This window comes from Cryptomeria japonica, chromosome 3, assembly GCF_030272615.1.
Source record: "Cryptomeria japonica chromosome 3, Sugi_1.0, whole genome shotgun sequence".
NCBI classification, from domain to species: Eukaryota; Viridiplantae; Streptophyta; class Pinopsida; order Cupressales; family Cupressaceae; genus Cryptomeria; species Cryptomeria japonica.
This window is the reverse complement of record NC_081407.1, coordinates 743,648,288-743,666,580: the sequence shown is the minus strand read 5'-3', so window position 1 is coordinate 743,666,580 and position 18,293 is coordinate 743,648,288.

Below are 18,293 nucleotides of genomic sequence, written 5' to 3'. Positions count from 1 at the left end.
TTGGGGAGAGTTGTTGATGTTGATGTGTTCCATCTTAACACATATTTTTGAGGTCTAGTTATCACATTGATGACTCATGTTCTTGTTTGTCCTTGATTTTAATGGCATTCACCTGGTTGTCATCTGTCGAGATTTGATTGATGGTGTTGTCGTATATGTGATTTATATGAGCTCTGCTGGTATCCTTTGCCAATAGTTCTCGAATCATTGATTCTAAGGTTTGACCTAAGGGTGTGTAAATGCGTTGAGATGGGAAGGTGTTGATGTTGCCTCTTTGGTTTGTATTATTTCCTCAGTTAGTGTTGTTGCCTTGGTTATTATTGTTACCTTGGTAGTTTTTGTTGGTATTTGATGTTGAGGCTCCTTGATTGGTATTCTGCAGATAAGTGTTAGTGCCTAGGTTAACACTTTTTTGATCTTTGTTGGATGGTGGGTTGCCTGATAAAGCCAAACTGGTTGTTTAGACTTCACATTGTTAGCATCCACTATTCCATCATTAACAACATTTTTGTTCCTTGTCCAAAATCTAGATTTGTCCAAAGTGTTGTTGTTGTTTTTATTGTTAAAGGAATTAGTGTTTGATGAACCAACACCTTCCTTAAAGAACTTTAAGGTTCCTTTCTTGACGCAGGCTTCATCTACTTGGATTTTTTTTTCTATCAACTTGGCAAAAGATGGTATGCATTGGAGTTTGAGTTGAAAACTCATCTCACTATTCAGATTAACAATGATGATTTCCATCTTTTATTTTTCAGGCACATCTTGAGGATATCTTGAAACCATGTGTCTCCACTACTGAAGAAACATCATGAATGTCTCGTTGTTCTTTTGTTTGGTGTTACATACATTCAACATGGTGATTGCGTGTTGAATGTTATAGGAGTATTGTGTGATAAATTTGATTACCAAATCATCAAATGATTTGATGGGAGGTGTAATTTTAGATAACCACTCCATTGTTTTCCCTCCCAAACTTTGTGGGAATAATTTCATTAAGTATCATCATGGGAAAATTTGAGACTCATTGTACAAAATTCCCGAACATGATCACGGGGATCACTTTTACCATTGTATTTATCATACTTTGGTATATCTGAATTTGGGGGGAAATGTATCATGTTCAACCTCTTGTCAAAAGGATAAGGACAGATTTTGTCCAAGGAGTAGTGTACTATAGTTCCTTGTTGCATGTCCTGCATTTGTCTTTGCAGCATTTGGATTTGTTGTATTAGAGCGACCATGGGCTCATGTGTATTACGAGGAAGAACTTCCTCTCTTTCATTAAGATTGTCCCGATTGTGAGCATGGTTTTGTTCTTGAGTGTTGTCTTGCTCGTGTATATTTTTTGGATCATGTGTTTCTTCTTCCCTTTGTTGGCCTTGATAGGAATAATTTCTGGACCTTGTTCTTGAAATTCTTTCATCTACATTCTTTAAGTTTTCGGTATTGAAATCTTCAGGAAGTTTAACTTCTTTGCTAGTTAGCATGAGCATATATTTCTCTTTGTCTGCCTCGATAAGTTTTTCCTTGAGTTTTTGGAAGGCTGTGTTTTCTTGGCACTCTTGGAGAAGTTCTTTTGTTATCTCTGTTTCACTCAAATTAGCATACTCGTCAAAAGGATTGGATAATCTTCTACCCATACTTGATTCTAGTTGTGATTCCTTTTGCTTGTTTCTTTGAGATCGGGTGACAATGGGCATATAGTAAAATTCTACCAAGACGAACTCTTCCTCTTCTATTGGAGTTCTTGGCGGTGTTGGTGGTTCGGGTCGAGATTCATTATAAGTGATACAGAACTATGGGAACAAAGTTGGATTGATCCTTCCTCCATGATTTAGGTCTTGGTTGAATGCCACTTTTTGAATATAGGCTTTGTTTCTCAAAGGTTCTTTGTCAAACTCATTTGTTTTGCCTTGGATATACAATCGCATCTGACGCAAGAATGTGCGATGTGATTTAAATAGTTGGCGATTGATGTAGATAAACTTATTCCTTTTTGCAAGTGCCTTAGAAATAGGTCGTCTCTTCTTCAACTTAGTTTTGTGCTGGAGACTTGTTCTTCTCAAAATATGAGGAGTGATCATATACAAAATGATCAAAGGTTGACGTTGATGTGGGATTTGGATACTTCATTTGAAAAACTCAAGCTTACTTTATCAAGTAGAGGTTTAGTTTGATTTGCCTCCATGACAAAGTATGTCAAATGATATGGATAAAAGTTTCCGGATATGGAAACTCGATTTCACAACTTAAGATTTAAACTGTATGTTGTTTTTGATAGAAAATTCGTTAGATGGTGAAACCTTGATCACTGTTATGATACTACCTGATTTTGTTGGATGAAGTCTTATCTCGAGCTAGTTGAAGATTCAAAAAACTTGTCCTAAAAGCGCCTTGTTGATTTTGGAATCATTTTCTCTGATAATTGGATTCAAATTTTGAATGTTGAGTTTGATAGAAGACCTAAAAGGGTATTCAAGACCGTTGATAAATTTTTCTCGAAATGCCTGGTTCGCTATTGGTTTTTCTTGGTTTTTACCATGCGCTAAAACAAAGACTGGATGTGCTAACAAATGTTCCAAATGCGCCACAGAAAGTTCTTCTATGGGCTAAGCTACCTCTTCTGCATGCCAGAGTGTTTGAAATTGACTTGGTTGGAAGAGTTATGCGCTAATATGTCCTTGACACGCACTATTGTTTAAGTTGAAAGCGCTAAGATATGCCTCTTATGCGCTACACTGATGTTTAAATGCGCTAGGCTAGTGCCGAAAAGAACCACTAGAAGTTTTACCAATGCGATACTAGTTATGCACTAATGTGACTGTTGAATGCACTATGATTTGGTTGAGATGCGCTACAGGATGGTTGCGATGTGCTAGGAAGTTGCTCGTATGCGCTAAGCTGCCCTGATTTCTTGGACTCTGTCATTTTTGAATTTTTAACACTTGTGTTTTGGATGGATGATTTTCTAAAAAATAAATTGCAAACATGGCATAAAAGGGAACAATTTTTTCCTATGTTAGGCAAGTAGTGTATGTTCTATGAGGATGTGTTCAAATCCCCGATGTTTAGATTGGTTTAGATAACAAGTAAGACAGATCAAGCAGACTCTTTATTCAAGGGTCATTAACAACATCATAGCCCACTAGTCTCGATACTCCATCAGCTCAAACAGTTGTGTCACCCCCTAGAGGGTGCCTGTTTTTTTGCCTTTTGCCAGAAATTAACTCTAAGTGAATTGCTTCGCAATTGAGTCGTTATATTGGAAGATATATGGTGAGTAATCTTGGGGGGAGATTCTTCCCCACCCTTGTACTATAATGTTGAAAATGTCTGGATACTGACTCAGTTCAAATTTTCTAGTGCTAAGGTTCGTAATCAGGATTTTGTTCGGTCTTCAATGATAAACTCCCTCGGGAGGCTTCCCAACCTTTAGAACAAAAGTTTTACGTATCTTAAAGATACTGGGGGAAGGCTAATCACTAAGAAAAATCATTGAAGGGGACTTTCGTCAGCCTCCACATTTGATTATAGTGGGTTGGAACACTTGGCGATAAAGTCATTTCCCACTTAGGTCGTTCCCCTCTCACCGACCATTAATGGCGCTCTAAGAGCAACTCGGGAGGGCAGGCCTGCTAAAGGATGTAAATGCTTGAAGTAAAGAAAGCATAAGAGTGATTTGGCTTTTTGGTCACCCATTTAAGGGGAGATTATATACCATCCACTTTCGAGACAAAGCAAACAAGGTTCTTTTTATCCTTCAAAGCAATGATTTGCTAACTTCTACTTGGAGATGTTGCTCCAACAAACATGGTGTTCTTTTTAGTTCCTCATAGCAATTTGTTTGTTAATCTAGGAAATGAAATCTTGGTCAACATAAAATAATGCATGTTTGCTTGAAAGTGAATTCCTTTGCAAGAAATGGACAAGTTGATGGTTCTTTTTAATCTTGCAAGAAAATGTTTTTACTTTTTGCAAGAAGATTGAAAATTTGTGGTTCTTTTTAAAGCCCAAAATGAAGTGTTTCCCCTAATCTTGCAAGAAAGTAAATGTGAATTTTGTTGTTCTTTTTAATCATTTGCAAAATGAAAATGAGGTTTTGTTTTAAGCACCAAAGGATAAATGAGGTTCTTTTTAAGCAACACCAAAAGAAAATGGGATTATTTTTAACCTTTGCAAAACTTTGAAAGTTTGTTTGTAGTTCTTTTTAATCCTTTTGCAAAATTAAATGAGTTTGTAGTTATTTTTAACTAATAGGAAAATGAACTATTTTTAAGACTAACTTGAAAAAGTTAGAAACAAAATAATTAAATGCCTAAAATAAAACTCCTCCAATCTGCAAACAAAGATTAGTAACCTGCAGCAAAAATAACAGTTACTGAAAAATTTAAATCTGAGGTGAGCTTATACAAGCCTAACTTTTTACTTATGCCAGAATCACGCACTGGACTTCTGTACAGAAAGCTACAAAAAGCTACAGAAAGCTATAGAATGACTCCTATGCACTACGCTATTTTTTTCAAAGCATAGAATAAAACTGGAATGTTATGCGTTATCTAAAAGTCTATATGCGCCAAGGGATGAGTTTTACGCCCTAAAAAGTGTACCAGAAGCGCTAACAAAAAGTTTGTATGCATTAAAGAAAGGGTCCAATGCGCTAAAACAACTTTTCCGTCTGCTTGTAATCTTGTTTCTGCATCAAAAACGATGAGATTAATGGGGTTATGCCCCACGATGGGTGCTAGAAATGTGGTTAGCAGAAACAAAAAAATTGATTTCAAAATATTCACACACCAATGAGATGCTCAGTGCAAGTTATGGAGCTATATTGAATAGCTCAACTTCCCAAGGTGTGTCCCATTGTTCTCTATCTCACAAGATTCCCAGGGTCTCACTCTTGCTCTCAGATCATTGAGCAAGGTGGCTTAGGAATGACAACTCCAAGAACGAGTGATGATTTATTAATAACATGAATGCATTCCTACAATATGTATGATATTTGAAACTAGAATGATTTAAACTACTATGAATATGATGCTATGATAAAGACTAGTAATCCTATCCTAACAAAATATACTAGTCTAACATGGATATGTTATGATATTGAAATGCTTCTAAATGCTTAGTATGTTTTTAAACAAAGAGAGGCTAAATGCTTAGTAAAATTACTACAAGCTTGATGCATAAAAATTCTATTCACTAGTAAAATTACTATAAGTTAGATACAAAAATATTTATATCCCCAAATGAGAGAAAGAGAGCTCTATTTATAGAACAAATAGGGAAATGGAGGATTAAGATTGAGCAATTTTAACAAGGGTCAGGATTGAAAGTTAATCAATCCATGTTCACAATTCTCACCAATGAAATGGTGACAACTGTCAACAAGAGGTTGATTGAGAGGGGATGTAAGAAGCATTAAATGATTGAGAAGACATGAAGGTTACCTTAGGAGGTAAGGTTAAGGTTAGATTAGAGTCATCCATTGGATAAAGCTTTTATCCAAGGGGTAAACTCTTGTGCAAAGGTTAAAGGGATAACCAAGGGTAAAGCCATGACTGCTTGATTGAGACCCTTGGGTTAGATGAGGGTTGAGTTAGGGAAAAAGTCTCTAACCGTGCCAAAAGGGTGAGTTAACCATTAATGGTTTGGAAGACTTTGGGGACAAATTTGTAAGAGTCCTTCCAAATTTGGGGGAACTCAACAAGTTAGCTTGTTGAAGACATAAAGGTTTTAATATTTTTGGAAGACTTTCCTCCAAATTTGAGAAGTGACATCCTCAAATTTAGGGAAAGTGAATGATTGAAGGGATTAGGCTAATTGATTAGGATTAGATGGGTTCTATAAGATTGCTTTAGGAGGCAATTGGGAGATGTAGGAAAATGCAAGTGGATGGAGGGGAACATAAATACAAGTGGGGGGGTATAAATAAATAGATTAGATTTATTTACTTGCAAGGATCAATTTAATTAAAAAGGAAGAAAGGGGAATTAATTAAATAAAGTGATTTATTTAATTAAAGGCTAGAAAGGCTTAGGTGAACTTAATTAAATAAATTGAGTAATTCATTTAATTAAATATATGAATGGGGAGAAATTAATTAAATATAATTTAATTAAAATAGAGGAATGGGGTTAAAATAAATATTAAATATTCATTTAGGAAAGTGGTCATTTTTATACGTCTACAATGTCATCCATCCTAGGCAAAGGAAACTGATATTTCACTGTGATTTTGTTTATTTCTCTAGAATCGGTACACATTCTCCACTCTCCATTCTTCTTAGGTGCTAATACTGTCAGTAATGCACAAGGTCTCAGACTTTCTCTGATCAAACCTTTCTTCAACAGTTCCTACACTTGTCTATTCAGTTCTTCATTCTCTTCCGGTGTCATCCGATGTGCAGCTTTGTTAGGCAAACTAGCTCTGGGAATCAGGTCCATGCAATAACTGATACTTCTCATTGTTGGTATTAAGCATAACTAATGTAGATCAGGTAATGCAGTTGAAGTTGGATGACTGTACCAGTAAAGGATAGAAGTCTATTTGTGATGAAGAGATTGAGATTCTATGAATGGATGACATGATCAATTATTTGTGTTGTCATTGCTGGCAACTGATGTTCCTGATGTTTTGTTTTGTCATCTAATTGATTTGGTTTACCAGAAGACAGTATTTACTGACAGAGACCTAAAGTCTATGAATTAGGACTTTAACCAATAAATAAGAGTTATTTTAATTGGATCGTTTGATCGGCGATGATTGGTGATTTGCAGTTTGGATGGTGAACTTGTATCATGGAAACATCTATGTGTCTGGAACCAGAACTTGTGATGATTACCGGAAGGCATGTTTTGAATTTATGATGAATATGTCCTAAGGTTTTAGTAGGGTTTTAGAACTGGTGAAGAAATCATCAAACCAGTAATGATTTTTGATATGACGATGATCAAGGATGAGTCTACATGAAGTTGGTAACACGGCACAACCCGCGTGAATGATTTAATTATTGTTTTTGGCGCAATTCAAGGAATATTTTCTTGGGAATCATCGAAACGCTTAGTAGAGTGTTTTGAGGATACATATCAGATTTTTGTGATGGGTTATGATCAACCAATGATTGATATTGCATTGTGATTTGGTGTAATGATATGTATAGCGATCTATGATGATCTCTTCTGATTTGATTGTAAATTCAAGATGTAATTAGGTTTTGTGGCCAACCTAGTTGAGATGGCTATTTAGGGTGACACAACTGATGTTTATTGTGTCGGAGGCATTAGGAGAGTGAATTAAGTCATCCTAGAGAAGATAGAGATCTGCCTGAGTGTTGCAAAATGTGAAGCACAACTGAATCTAATTTAGCAAGCTAAAAGTATAAAGCAACAAATCATTTTTTTATTGTTGTTCCCTAATAGTTACAGTAGCTTAAATCCCTTAACCGGGTTAGTCCTAACAGGCCTTTTCCATCTAAGTCCCCTAATAGGGAAACTCACAAAAGAGTGTTTAAATCCTCTAACCAGGTTGATCCTAACATATCATTAAGCTCCTAGAGGGATTGATAGGCAAATCCCTTAACTGAGTGACTCCTAACAGGGTCTACTCTTAACCGGGTATATTGTAAGCTCCTAATTGGGTTAAGCTCTTAACAGGGCATACTTTGAAAGAGTACAAATTATTGTGGGTACCAACCCCCACTGTGGTTTTTCCCATTTGGGTTTCCACATCAAAAATCTTGGTGTTCATGTGTGGAATGACTTTTCATAGTGTTTATGTTTTCATGCATTATTTCTGATTACCGGTTATGATAAGTTTACTACTGTTTATCAGAAATTTGTAAGTGGTTACCGGTAATGTTAATGAATTGATAGATGAAGTATTTTGATGTAATAATATGTCAGTTTGGGTATGTGTTGATCTGATATCTAGTTGGTGAATATTCTGATTAATAAGATTGAATAAGTGGATAACAATTTTATGAGATCTGTTAAAGGGATAGATTCGTGTATTGAATGATTTCAGATCTATTGTAAATGGTATTTGGATTTGAAGTTAGAAATTATGCTAATACTGATTCACCCCCCCCCTCTCAGTATTAACCGAATCTTTATAGGATTAACACTCACAGGTGGCAATCCATCAGGTACATTATCCGAAATGATGTCTTTGTATTCTATTAGAAAATATTTTATCTCTTCTAGTTGTTCCTCTTCATGCTTTGGATTCTCAATCTTCCTAGGGATTAAGGCAAAGCACACATTCTCATGTCTCAATCCATCCAGAAATTTCCTTCCATCTACCAAACAGATTCTATCATTTGTACAGACTTCAATCTTCAAAGGTTCCTCCAATGGCAACAAGGTTTGCTCCATCCCATTGCCAACGATAGTGTATGTTTTCATCCTCCCATCATGGATTGTCTGTCAGTCAAACTGCCAAGGTCTACCCAACAAAAGATGGTAAATATCCATAGGCATAATATCACACAAGACTTCATCATGATAATTCCCAATTTTCAATTTCACCAAACATTGCTCACTTACTAACAACTTATGTTCATCCTAAATCCATGTTATTTGATAAGGTTTGGGGTGTTTCAATCTCTCCAAATTCAACTTATTCACTGTCTCTTCTGAAATAATATTATTTGAACTACCAATAACAACTTTACAACACTTACCAGATACCTTACATCTGGTCTTGATTAAATTCTTCCTCTGCAAGAGCTCTTCATCTCGCTCGGTATGACACAATTCTCTCCTCATCATCAACAGTTTTGTATCTTCAGGTTTATTGTCTTATTCGGTGGGGTTTTCTTCCACCACTGCATGTTCCTCTAAACACTCATGTCTTGTCTTCCAAAATTCTCATTCTGATAGCCATCTGGTTCTCTCTTCTGGTAGAAGTTTTTATCATCTTTTCGGTATTAATTACCTTCTTTTCTTATTTCCTTGTCCTCTTTTTGATCTGTACAGGTTCCTCTACCTCTAGTATATCCTCTTCCTCCTTGAAATCTTCCTCTGGAAAACCTTCCACCTCTGCCTTTGTGCCTCTGCTCATGTCTTTTGTTTAGCTTTTCTTCTGCCTTTAGGGCATACTATCAAGATTCTTCAACACTCTGTAATTTGATCAAACTAAGTTCATCTTGTATAAACACCCGCATTCCATTCAAATATCTTACAAATTGTTCAACTTCATCATCAATATGTCTGGATCTGATATTCAACTTGTAATATGCTTTAGTGTACTTCACACTAGATTCCTTTTGTCTCAAATTCTGCAACTTCCAGAATAGATTCACTTGATAATAAGATGGCATAAATTTTGATTTCAACTTAGCAATCATCTGATCCCATTTCTTGATCTTCTCTTTACCTCTTCTTTGTCTATCAGTCTGCAAATATTCCCACCAAAGAGATGCATGACCTTTCAACCAGGTACAAGCATATTTCACCTTCCTTTCTTCTTTATTGTTTTCAAAATAAAAATATTTCTCCATCTCCGAGATCCATTCCATCAATTCATCTGAATCCAACTTTCCATCATATTCTGGTGGGCTAAAATGAGGTTTAGTAATCGCCCTACTCAAAACCCTCAAAAACCTTTCCTCATCCGGATCAACTACCTGGGGATTTACTTGTTATGTTGGGGCTTCTTCTCCTATATCTTCACTTACATCTTTGATGTGTCGGCCTCTTCTATGGTTTGTCTCCATGGCTTCCAACCAGGCTACTATTCCTCGCAACATTTCCATCACAACAGGGTCTACATTTCCACGCACTCCACCATTCTTAGTTCCTCTTCTCGACATCATTTATGCTAGTCCTCTGCAACTATAGGTCGGATCCATAGTCCACCACCCTACAACAAAATTCTCGAGACAACACAATCCCTGAAACAAAAACTCACTCTGATACCACTTGAAGAAGTCATCGGTTACGAGGGACCTCAAATAGATCATTCCAAGCTGGTTAACAAGAGTAAACACAAATATATGATGGAGGTAATGCATAACAAATTGAATTACAACATAAAAATTGATTAAAACCAACCAGTAATAACCAGGTTACAGAAACCGACTCACAGGCTTGCTAAAACATACTCAAAATACATAATAGGTCACAACCGAGACCTCAAATATTGAGACCTATCTACTATGCTCAATCTAGCTTCTTCATTGTCTCATTCTAATGCTCTATTATAATGATTTATACAATCCAAGAGGATCCGCTCAGCCCAAAAAGGGATCAAAACCCGAAGAACAAGACCTAACGTGTATAACCAACAAGGTCGTCCTCTGCCAAGAGATTCCTCCAAAAAATCCAAAGGATGAAGTGTAGATCATGGGAAAAGGTCAGCCACATGCCAAGAAACATCAGAATCAATGCTCAGGGCTCCGCAAGCTATAGAAAGGATCCAGTAGATTACAAATGCAAATAGGTCCAGGCAACCAGTAACAGGAAACTATCAACTAGCAACAAGAAACTATCATGAAAACCGGTACGGATAACTTGCTAGGAAACGATCCAAATGCTCCATGGTTTGGGAATAAGGAAGATGATCAAGTCTTAAAGAAAAATCCAACTTCACAGGATCCGACTGAACCAAATCTGGGACATGCAGAAAGAAATATTAAAACTGCAAAGAGAAAGCAAAAATAGAAAGGAAATTATTTTTGGTTGATGCAAGATTGCTATGAATCGGGGATGCTCTTACATAAAAGAGTGAAGTTAGATCTTATGGGATAGCACAATCCATAGTCTTATGTTCCTTTTAAGTATCTGAAAACTATTTTCACAGTAGCAACATGTGTCTCTTTGGGATCTTGTTGGAATCTAGCTGCAAGATAGACAACATGCATGATAACCGGTCTAGTAGCAGTCAGGTACAATAATCCTCTACTCATTGATCTATATTTTATCCCATCAGTATTTGAAGATTCAACATCTTTGCTCAACTTACAACAAGTAGCAATAGGAGCACATACATGTTTAGCATTTTCCATTCCAAACTTCTTCAACATTTCTTTAACATGTGTAGATTGTGAAATAAAGATACATTTCTTTAACATACATGTTTAGCATTTTCTGACTAACTTGAAAACCAAGAAAGAAATTCCTTTCCCCAATCATAGATATTTCAAACTCTTCTTTCATCTTATCAAAAAACTACTTGCACATACCATCATTTCCTCTAAAGATTATATCATCCACATAAACAACTACAATCAAGATATCATTTTACTCAACCTTAAAATGAAGAATATTGTCAGTAGTACCTTTTTGAAATTTTTGCTTCAACAAATACATGTCACGCCTTGCACACCAAGCTCTAAGAGCTTGCTTTAATTCATTAAACACCTTTTTCAATTTGCAAACCATATCTGAAGTGTTAGATAGCTTGAATCCTTTGGATTATTCTATATACACTTCTTCTTTTAGTTCTTCATTCAGGATTGCAGACTTCACATACATCTGATAAACCTTGAAATCCTTGTGTACTGAAAAAGCCAGAAACATTATGATAGCCTCCATTCTTTCCACAGGAGCATAAGTTTCCTAAAATTATATTCCTTCTACCCATGAGTAGCCTCTACAAACAAGTCTTTCCTTATTCCTTACTATGTGTCCATCTTCATCCAATTTGTTCTGAAATACTCATTTAATTCCTATCGTAATTTTGTCAACTAGTCTTGGGACAAGTTCCCAAGTCGGATTCTTCTCAATCTATTCCAATTTTTCTTCCCTAGCTTTCATCCAATGTTGATTGTTGCAAGCTTCTTTTACTGTCTTCAGCTCTATCTCTTAAATTAAGCACAAGTTCACCTATTCTTCAGCAACTTTACTTCTTGTAATAACACCTTTATTTTTGTCTCTAATAATCTATTTCTCTGAATGATTCTTTTGTACATACCTCAAAGTCTTAGGAGCTTCAGAGCATCTTCCTTATCATTTTGCACTTCTATTTCTTTGGCCTTTTCTTCTTCTGGTTTACCGGTAGACTCATTTGATTCTTATGCCATCTCTACAACTATATTCTTCGAAATGCCTTCAACTTTCACATTTGTTCTTTCAACAATTCTTCTCAGTCTTTTGTAGAATAGCCAAGGAATATACCTTCATCAGTTTTTGTATCAAACTTTCCCAAATTCTCTTCATCTCTTTTGATATAATAGTCACTTCCAAATACTGTGAAATATTTCACATACAAAGTCCTTCCATACCATAGTTCATAAGATGTCTTTTCATAGTTTCTTCTAATCTGTACTCTATTAAGTATGTATACAACAGTATGTATTGCTTCTTTCCAGTATATTTTCGATACACTTGCTTCATTCTTCATTATTCTACTATCCTCTTGAATTGTTCTATTCATCCTATCAATCACACTGTTTTGTTGTGGTGTCCTGGGGGCAAATAAATGTCTTTTTCTATCTATCTCATTTTCAACCATAGCCTTCACTTTCTTGAACTTTTCTAGAGATTCATATTTTTCTGGTAAGAAAGTAACCCAAGTCATTCTAGAGTAATCATCAATTAAGAGCATTAAATACTTGTCACCTTGTTGACTTCTTGTTTTGGTCAGATCACAAAGATCAGTGTGCACTAAATCCAACTGTCCAATAGAAGATTGTTTCTCAATTCTCCTTGTTTATTTTCCAACTTGGCATTCTTTGCAGATAGCATTAGTAAGCTTTATAGACTTCAAAAAATCTCTCACAACTTGAATTGAACTAATCTTACCAAATTATCAAAATTAATATGACACTGCCATCAGGCAATATCTATCAACTGTCCTCTACTGATAAACATTTCCATATGTTCTCTTTCTTGCTGCAATCACAATCCTAGACCTTTTTCTGATCTCACACCCATCATCCTAAAAAATAAGATTGTATCTATAGACACCTAAAATTGTCCAGTCTAATTAAATAAATATCTTTATTTAATTAATTATTTAAGCCTAATTCTTCTATTAATTAAATAAATCTTTTTTTATTTAATTAATTCATTTATCCTCTTCTAGCCTTATTTCTCATTTAAATAAATACCTTTATTTATTTAAATTATCCTTTTTCCTAAATTAAATAAATACTCTTATTTATTTAATTGAACCCACTTCTTCTATTAATTAAACAATCTTTATTTATTTAATTAATTAATTAACCTTTTCTACCCATGACACATGTCATTCATCTCTTAATTCATACACTACCTACCCTCTCATTATTTTATTATTTCTTTTACCTACCCACTAATCATAGCCGACCATTTATCTTTTACACCTCTCAATCTTATCCCTCCATTTCATATAGTGTCTTCTATATAAGGAGATGCTTCCTTCATTATCAAGCCCCTGGACATATACATTCTAATCAAGCATCCTAGCATTTGATCTTTCCTATGCGATCCTACTTGCAACCACATTTTTGTTCTTTGTTGAGCTCTTGTGCACACAAAATCTGAGAGCAAATATATCAAGTAAGATCAATGGAGATAGGAAGAATGGAGATTCAAACCCTATTGGACATGTGATGGTATAATCTTTGTGATTTCATTTGATTTGCATTGTCTTAGGTAATCTTCATATGTTATGGTGGATCTTTGTTGTTGTTAGGCTAGGGTTTTGTGGTTGAATTCATTTAGTCTTTCAATATTGTTGTTATCCATTTTCACCATATACATTTTGGCACGCCCGGTGGGACGCTTGTCCCTTTTGCATTTAACATCTTTTGTGCAGATTTTGTGTTTTTGAAGTTGCAGATCTGACATTTCCGACAACATTTCGACATTTTTGCGTCTGTGTACCTTTGGATCGCGTTTTTTTATTTTATGTCACGTTTGTGACTTTTGGAATCACGTTTGCATCTTTGAAATTATTCTTTTTTTGCAGATTGCAGGAATCACGTCTATGTTCCCTAATCGCATCTGTGAGTCCTCCAGACGCGTCTATGTTCGAGAACCGTGTCTATGTTCAAGAACCGCATCTGCATTTAGGAACCATGTTTGCGTCAGATCTAGCGGCGTTTGCGTATTTGTATAGCGTTTGTGTTATTGATAATCATGTCTGTGTTCAGTTTTTGCATGTTGGTTTCTTTGATTCGGTTTTTTGTCATTCAGATTTTAGATCTGGTTTATATTGAGCTAACATCTTCAGATCTAGCTAACAAAATTGGTGCAGCTTGTCTTGAAAGCAAAATCATTTTTTTGAAGGCCCCTATTTCACAAAGTCTTTTGGATCTAAAATTTACCTAACTTGTGTGCTTGCAGAAAGGGGTGATCATTTGAAACAATCCAAACTACTAACAAATCTTTGTTGCAGGATCTTGGCAAGGGTTTTTGATCTTTATTGTGTGTCTTGTTTTCATAGACTAGCAAACACTTCAATTGGTGCACTAAAATTGAACCAGTGTCTTTTGTGTCTTGGGCAATAGGCTCTTTTTGTTTAATCTCTAGAGGGCCTGTCTCCTTGTGTGGTCATTAGGACTACTAGTGAGGAGAGAACGAACCAAGTGGTAGCGAGGAAAACCCACCTCTTCCGAACCACTATAAACAACTGTATTCATGGTGAAAGCTATGGATAACGTGTGCTGATTAGTTCATACCGACACTATGTCTCCCCATAAACCCATTTGATCAAATTTATTTGATCAGTTGTAGGGCGTAACCCCTACCAGCTGGGAGCCTTCTGTATTTACAGAGCTGAAAGTGTCGCATGTATGGCCACACGAGCGGATGCCCTTACTAGCACCTTTTTGTTTTAGAAGCCAAAATCCTTCTAGTTGTTGGGTCAAGAGGTCGGACCTCTAGAGCGACCCACACACATATGGTTCTTAGTAGAGATACAAAGTTCGCCACGAGGAGTTTTCATGGGGACTGATGCTTGGCTGCCCTAAGAAGTGAGTACCGAGGGTGGAGCCAGTGGGGTCAAGCATCTAAGTATCCACTCTGAATAGTGTAGCCTCGGGGGAAACCCCATGTGGGATCAACAACTATTGTCCTGGCCAGCCATAAGAATTGTACTTGTCTTATTTTGAACAGTCAAACATTCAAGACCAAACATCAAAACATTGTGTCTTTTGTGTCTTTAAGTGTATGCAAAACAATTTTACATCAAACAACACACTTTTCTTTGAGTCACTTTGAGTCTAAACACTTGCAAACATTGAGTCCTCATCAACACTATGTCCTCTTGTCATGAAAAATAGTCAAACATTCAAATTTGGTCACAACAAGTCACTTCACATAAACAAAAAAAAAAATTGCACTAAGTTTTCGGAAACATGTCTGTGTCTGACAGAATAGCGTCGGTGTCATATAACCACATCTATGAAGGGCAGAAACGTGTCTGTGTCCTTTTGAGCAACATTGCATTTATAAAATCTCAGAAACACGTCTGTGTCTGACAGAACCACGTCTATGTCATTTAAGTGCGTCTGTGAAGTATACAGGCACGTATGTGTTCAGAATTGAAAAAAAAAACTTTTACAGTCCAACAAACAAGAACAGTCAGTTTCAGACTTATTGAGCTTCCTAGGTTATCTCTCTGGGTTTCCATCTAGCATTCAACCTACTTTTGGGTCTCACAAAGTCCATCATTGCTTTACACCTTATATTACACTCACATTTGTCTAAACTTGAGTCAAAAGGTCACTTGCTTGTCCTCATCATACTTTATCAACACATTACATACAACAACATTTTGCTAAGTGGTCCCTCATCAAGATCTATCACCTTTGGGTCTCATTTGGTCTTACTTAGAGTCAAGGTCAACTTACCTCATCAAGAGAAACTATCATCTCTTTGGAAGTCACACCTACTCTACTACATACATACTTGGTCTTACACTTTGGACATTGTAAGTACACCTCATATTCATTTACATTCCATCCAACTCTTAGTCTTCCATACTCTTTCCATTTTCATCTAGTCTCAAACATCTTGGTCAATACCTAGTTCATGGTTGAAACCCATTCCCAAAAATCTAGGAGAGAAACTAAAGAGGCTCAAGAGTCTGCAAACATGAGTTCCTATGAGTATGACAATGATATCTTTTTCAATTCTGATCATACTACATTACCTAACATGAGTGCCAACAGAAACATTCCAAATATTGAGAACATGGACACTACAACAACAATGATACACACAATGACAATATGGACAACATTTCAGTACATTCAGCAGAAGTGGAAGACTCCATTATGGATCCCCGTTTCAATCGATTGGTTGAGGAAATAATAAGGAGAGATAGACAATATTTCTTACAAGTGATGGCATACAGTGGAGCTAAGATACCTCATGATTTTGATATGTCTCAAATAATGGAAAATTGACCTTTCCAACAACCTCACCTCAACATGGATCAAAGAAGGCCTAATAGTGGAGGCAATAGGGGACCACATCTTGTGCCTGAATCACCATCATCTTTGTTTCAAAAACCAGAGGTCTGATACACACATGGTCAAGCATATGATACTCACCTTTGTAGACCATTATGGAAGTCTTATGTAGAAAAATATACTCAACCACATACCAATGCTAAGGATTAACCACCAAAGAAATTGGATATTCAAAGGCATGTTCAAAATTTGGACACAAGGAAACCCCGTGTCAAATTTGGTGGCAACACACTAGAAGAAACTCATGACATGCCTATAGAGTATGGTATACATGCACAAAATAGATATTCCATTCCTCATCATGACTCTATACCAATTGGTCCATATACGTAGCATCATTATAGACCTCCCCCATATGAACATGTGTATGATCAATATCATCCATATATGCAACATGCTCCTCCTCCACCCGGTGGTTCAGGCCTGGGGTATGCTCCATGAAGTCGGTCTCCACCTAAGAACAATTTGGAACAACAAATCAAGGACTTACAAAAGAAAATGGAGGATATAAATGCACCGAAGCCAACATACACAATGAGAGACATATGTCCCTATCCATTTGACAAAAGCATTCCAATGCCTCCATTTCCTACACACTTTGTGACACCTAAGTTTGATAAGTACAGAGGAAAAGGGGAAACTAAGGCACATATAAGACAATTTTTCACAGCTTGCATTGAGGTAGCAGCAGAAGAGACATATTTGATGAGATTATTCCCACAAAGCTTAGGTGATCAAGCTATGGAATGGTTCTCCCAACTCCCACCTGGAATTAAATCATGGGGTGACTTAGCAGAGGCATTTATCCAACATTTCTCATACAACATAGAGACAGACATATCAGTCACTACTTTGTGCAACACCAAACAAAAGGATGGAGAATCTTTTTCATCATTTTTACAAAGATGGAGAAATCTAGCCAGCAGATGCTCTTGTGAAATTCCACAAAAACAAATGGTAGAGATGTTCACCCATAATGTTAACAAAGACATTGGTTATGATTTAAGAAAAGCTTGTTTGTCCACCTTCAAGGATGTCATTGAAAAAGGCTTAGCAATAGAGAAGGTCCTAATTGAACAAGGAGTCGTCAAAATATTCAGAGAAAATAAAGAGGACTTTAAAGGAAAAGACAAGCCAAGATTTTGGAACAAAAACAAGAACGCAGTCAATGATGGTGTTGTTGATGCCAATACAGTGCGACCCAAAATCATTTTTTCGAGATCAAGCTCTACACAATCATGTGAATACTCAAACAAATTCCAAATCATGAAGGAAGTACACCCCATTGGGAGAACCACTAGAGTCAGTTTTCAAAAAGCCAGTGGCAAACAAGATAATCACAATTCCAGATCTACCTCCATATGAGCCAAAAGTCAAACCAAATTGGTGGAATGATGATGAATATTGTGAATTTCATAAAAGCAAGGGACATAAAACAAGAAATTGTCACCGACTGAAGAACATCATACAAGATCTCATTGATAGAGGTGACATTGAGATTGAAGGACACTCATCCAATTAAGAACATGAAATGTTTAAAATCCATTCCCAAAACATGACAAGGGAAAAGCTAAAGCCACAAATGACCAAACCAACTATACCAAAGCATCCTATAACTATGATTCAACTATCAATCACATCTTGATGGATAATTATGTCTCTACCATTATCATCAAGGACAAAATGCCTGAGAATTCTACCCAAAGACCCAAAATCAATTCTAAAAGAAATTGGATCTTCTTCCGAACCTACCTCTGAATGTAATGTTACAACTCATCGAGGTAAATTCACTTTGCAAGGTGCTCCAGCTAAAAACACTACTTCCTCATCGACCAAGCTTGAGTATGATCTTGTAGAACAATTGGGGAAGACACCTGCACTTATCTCAATC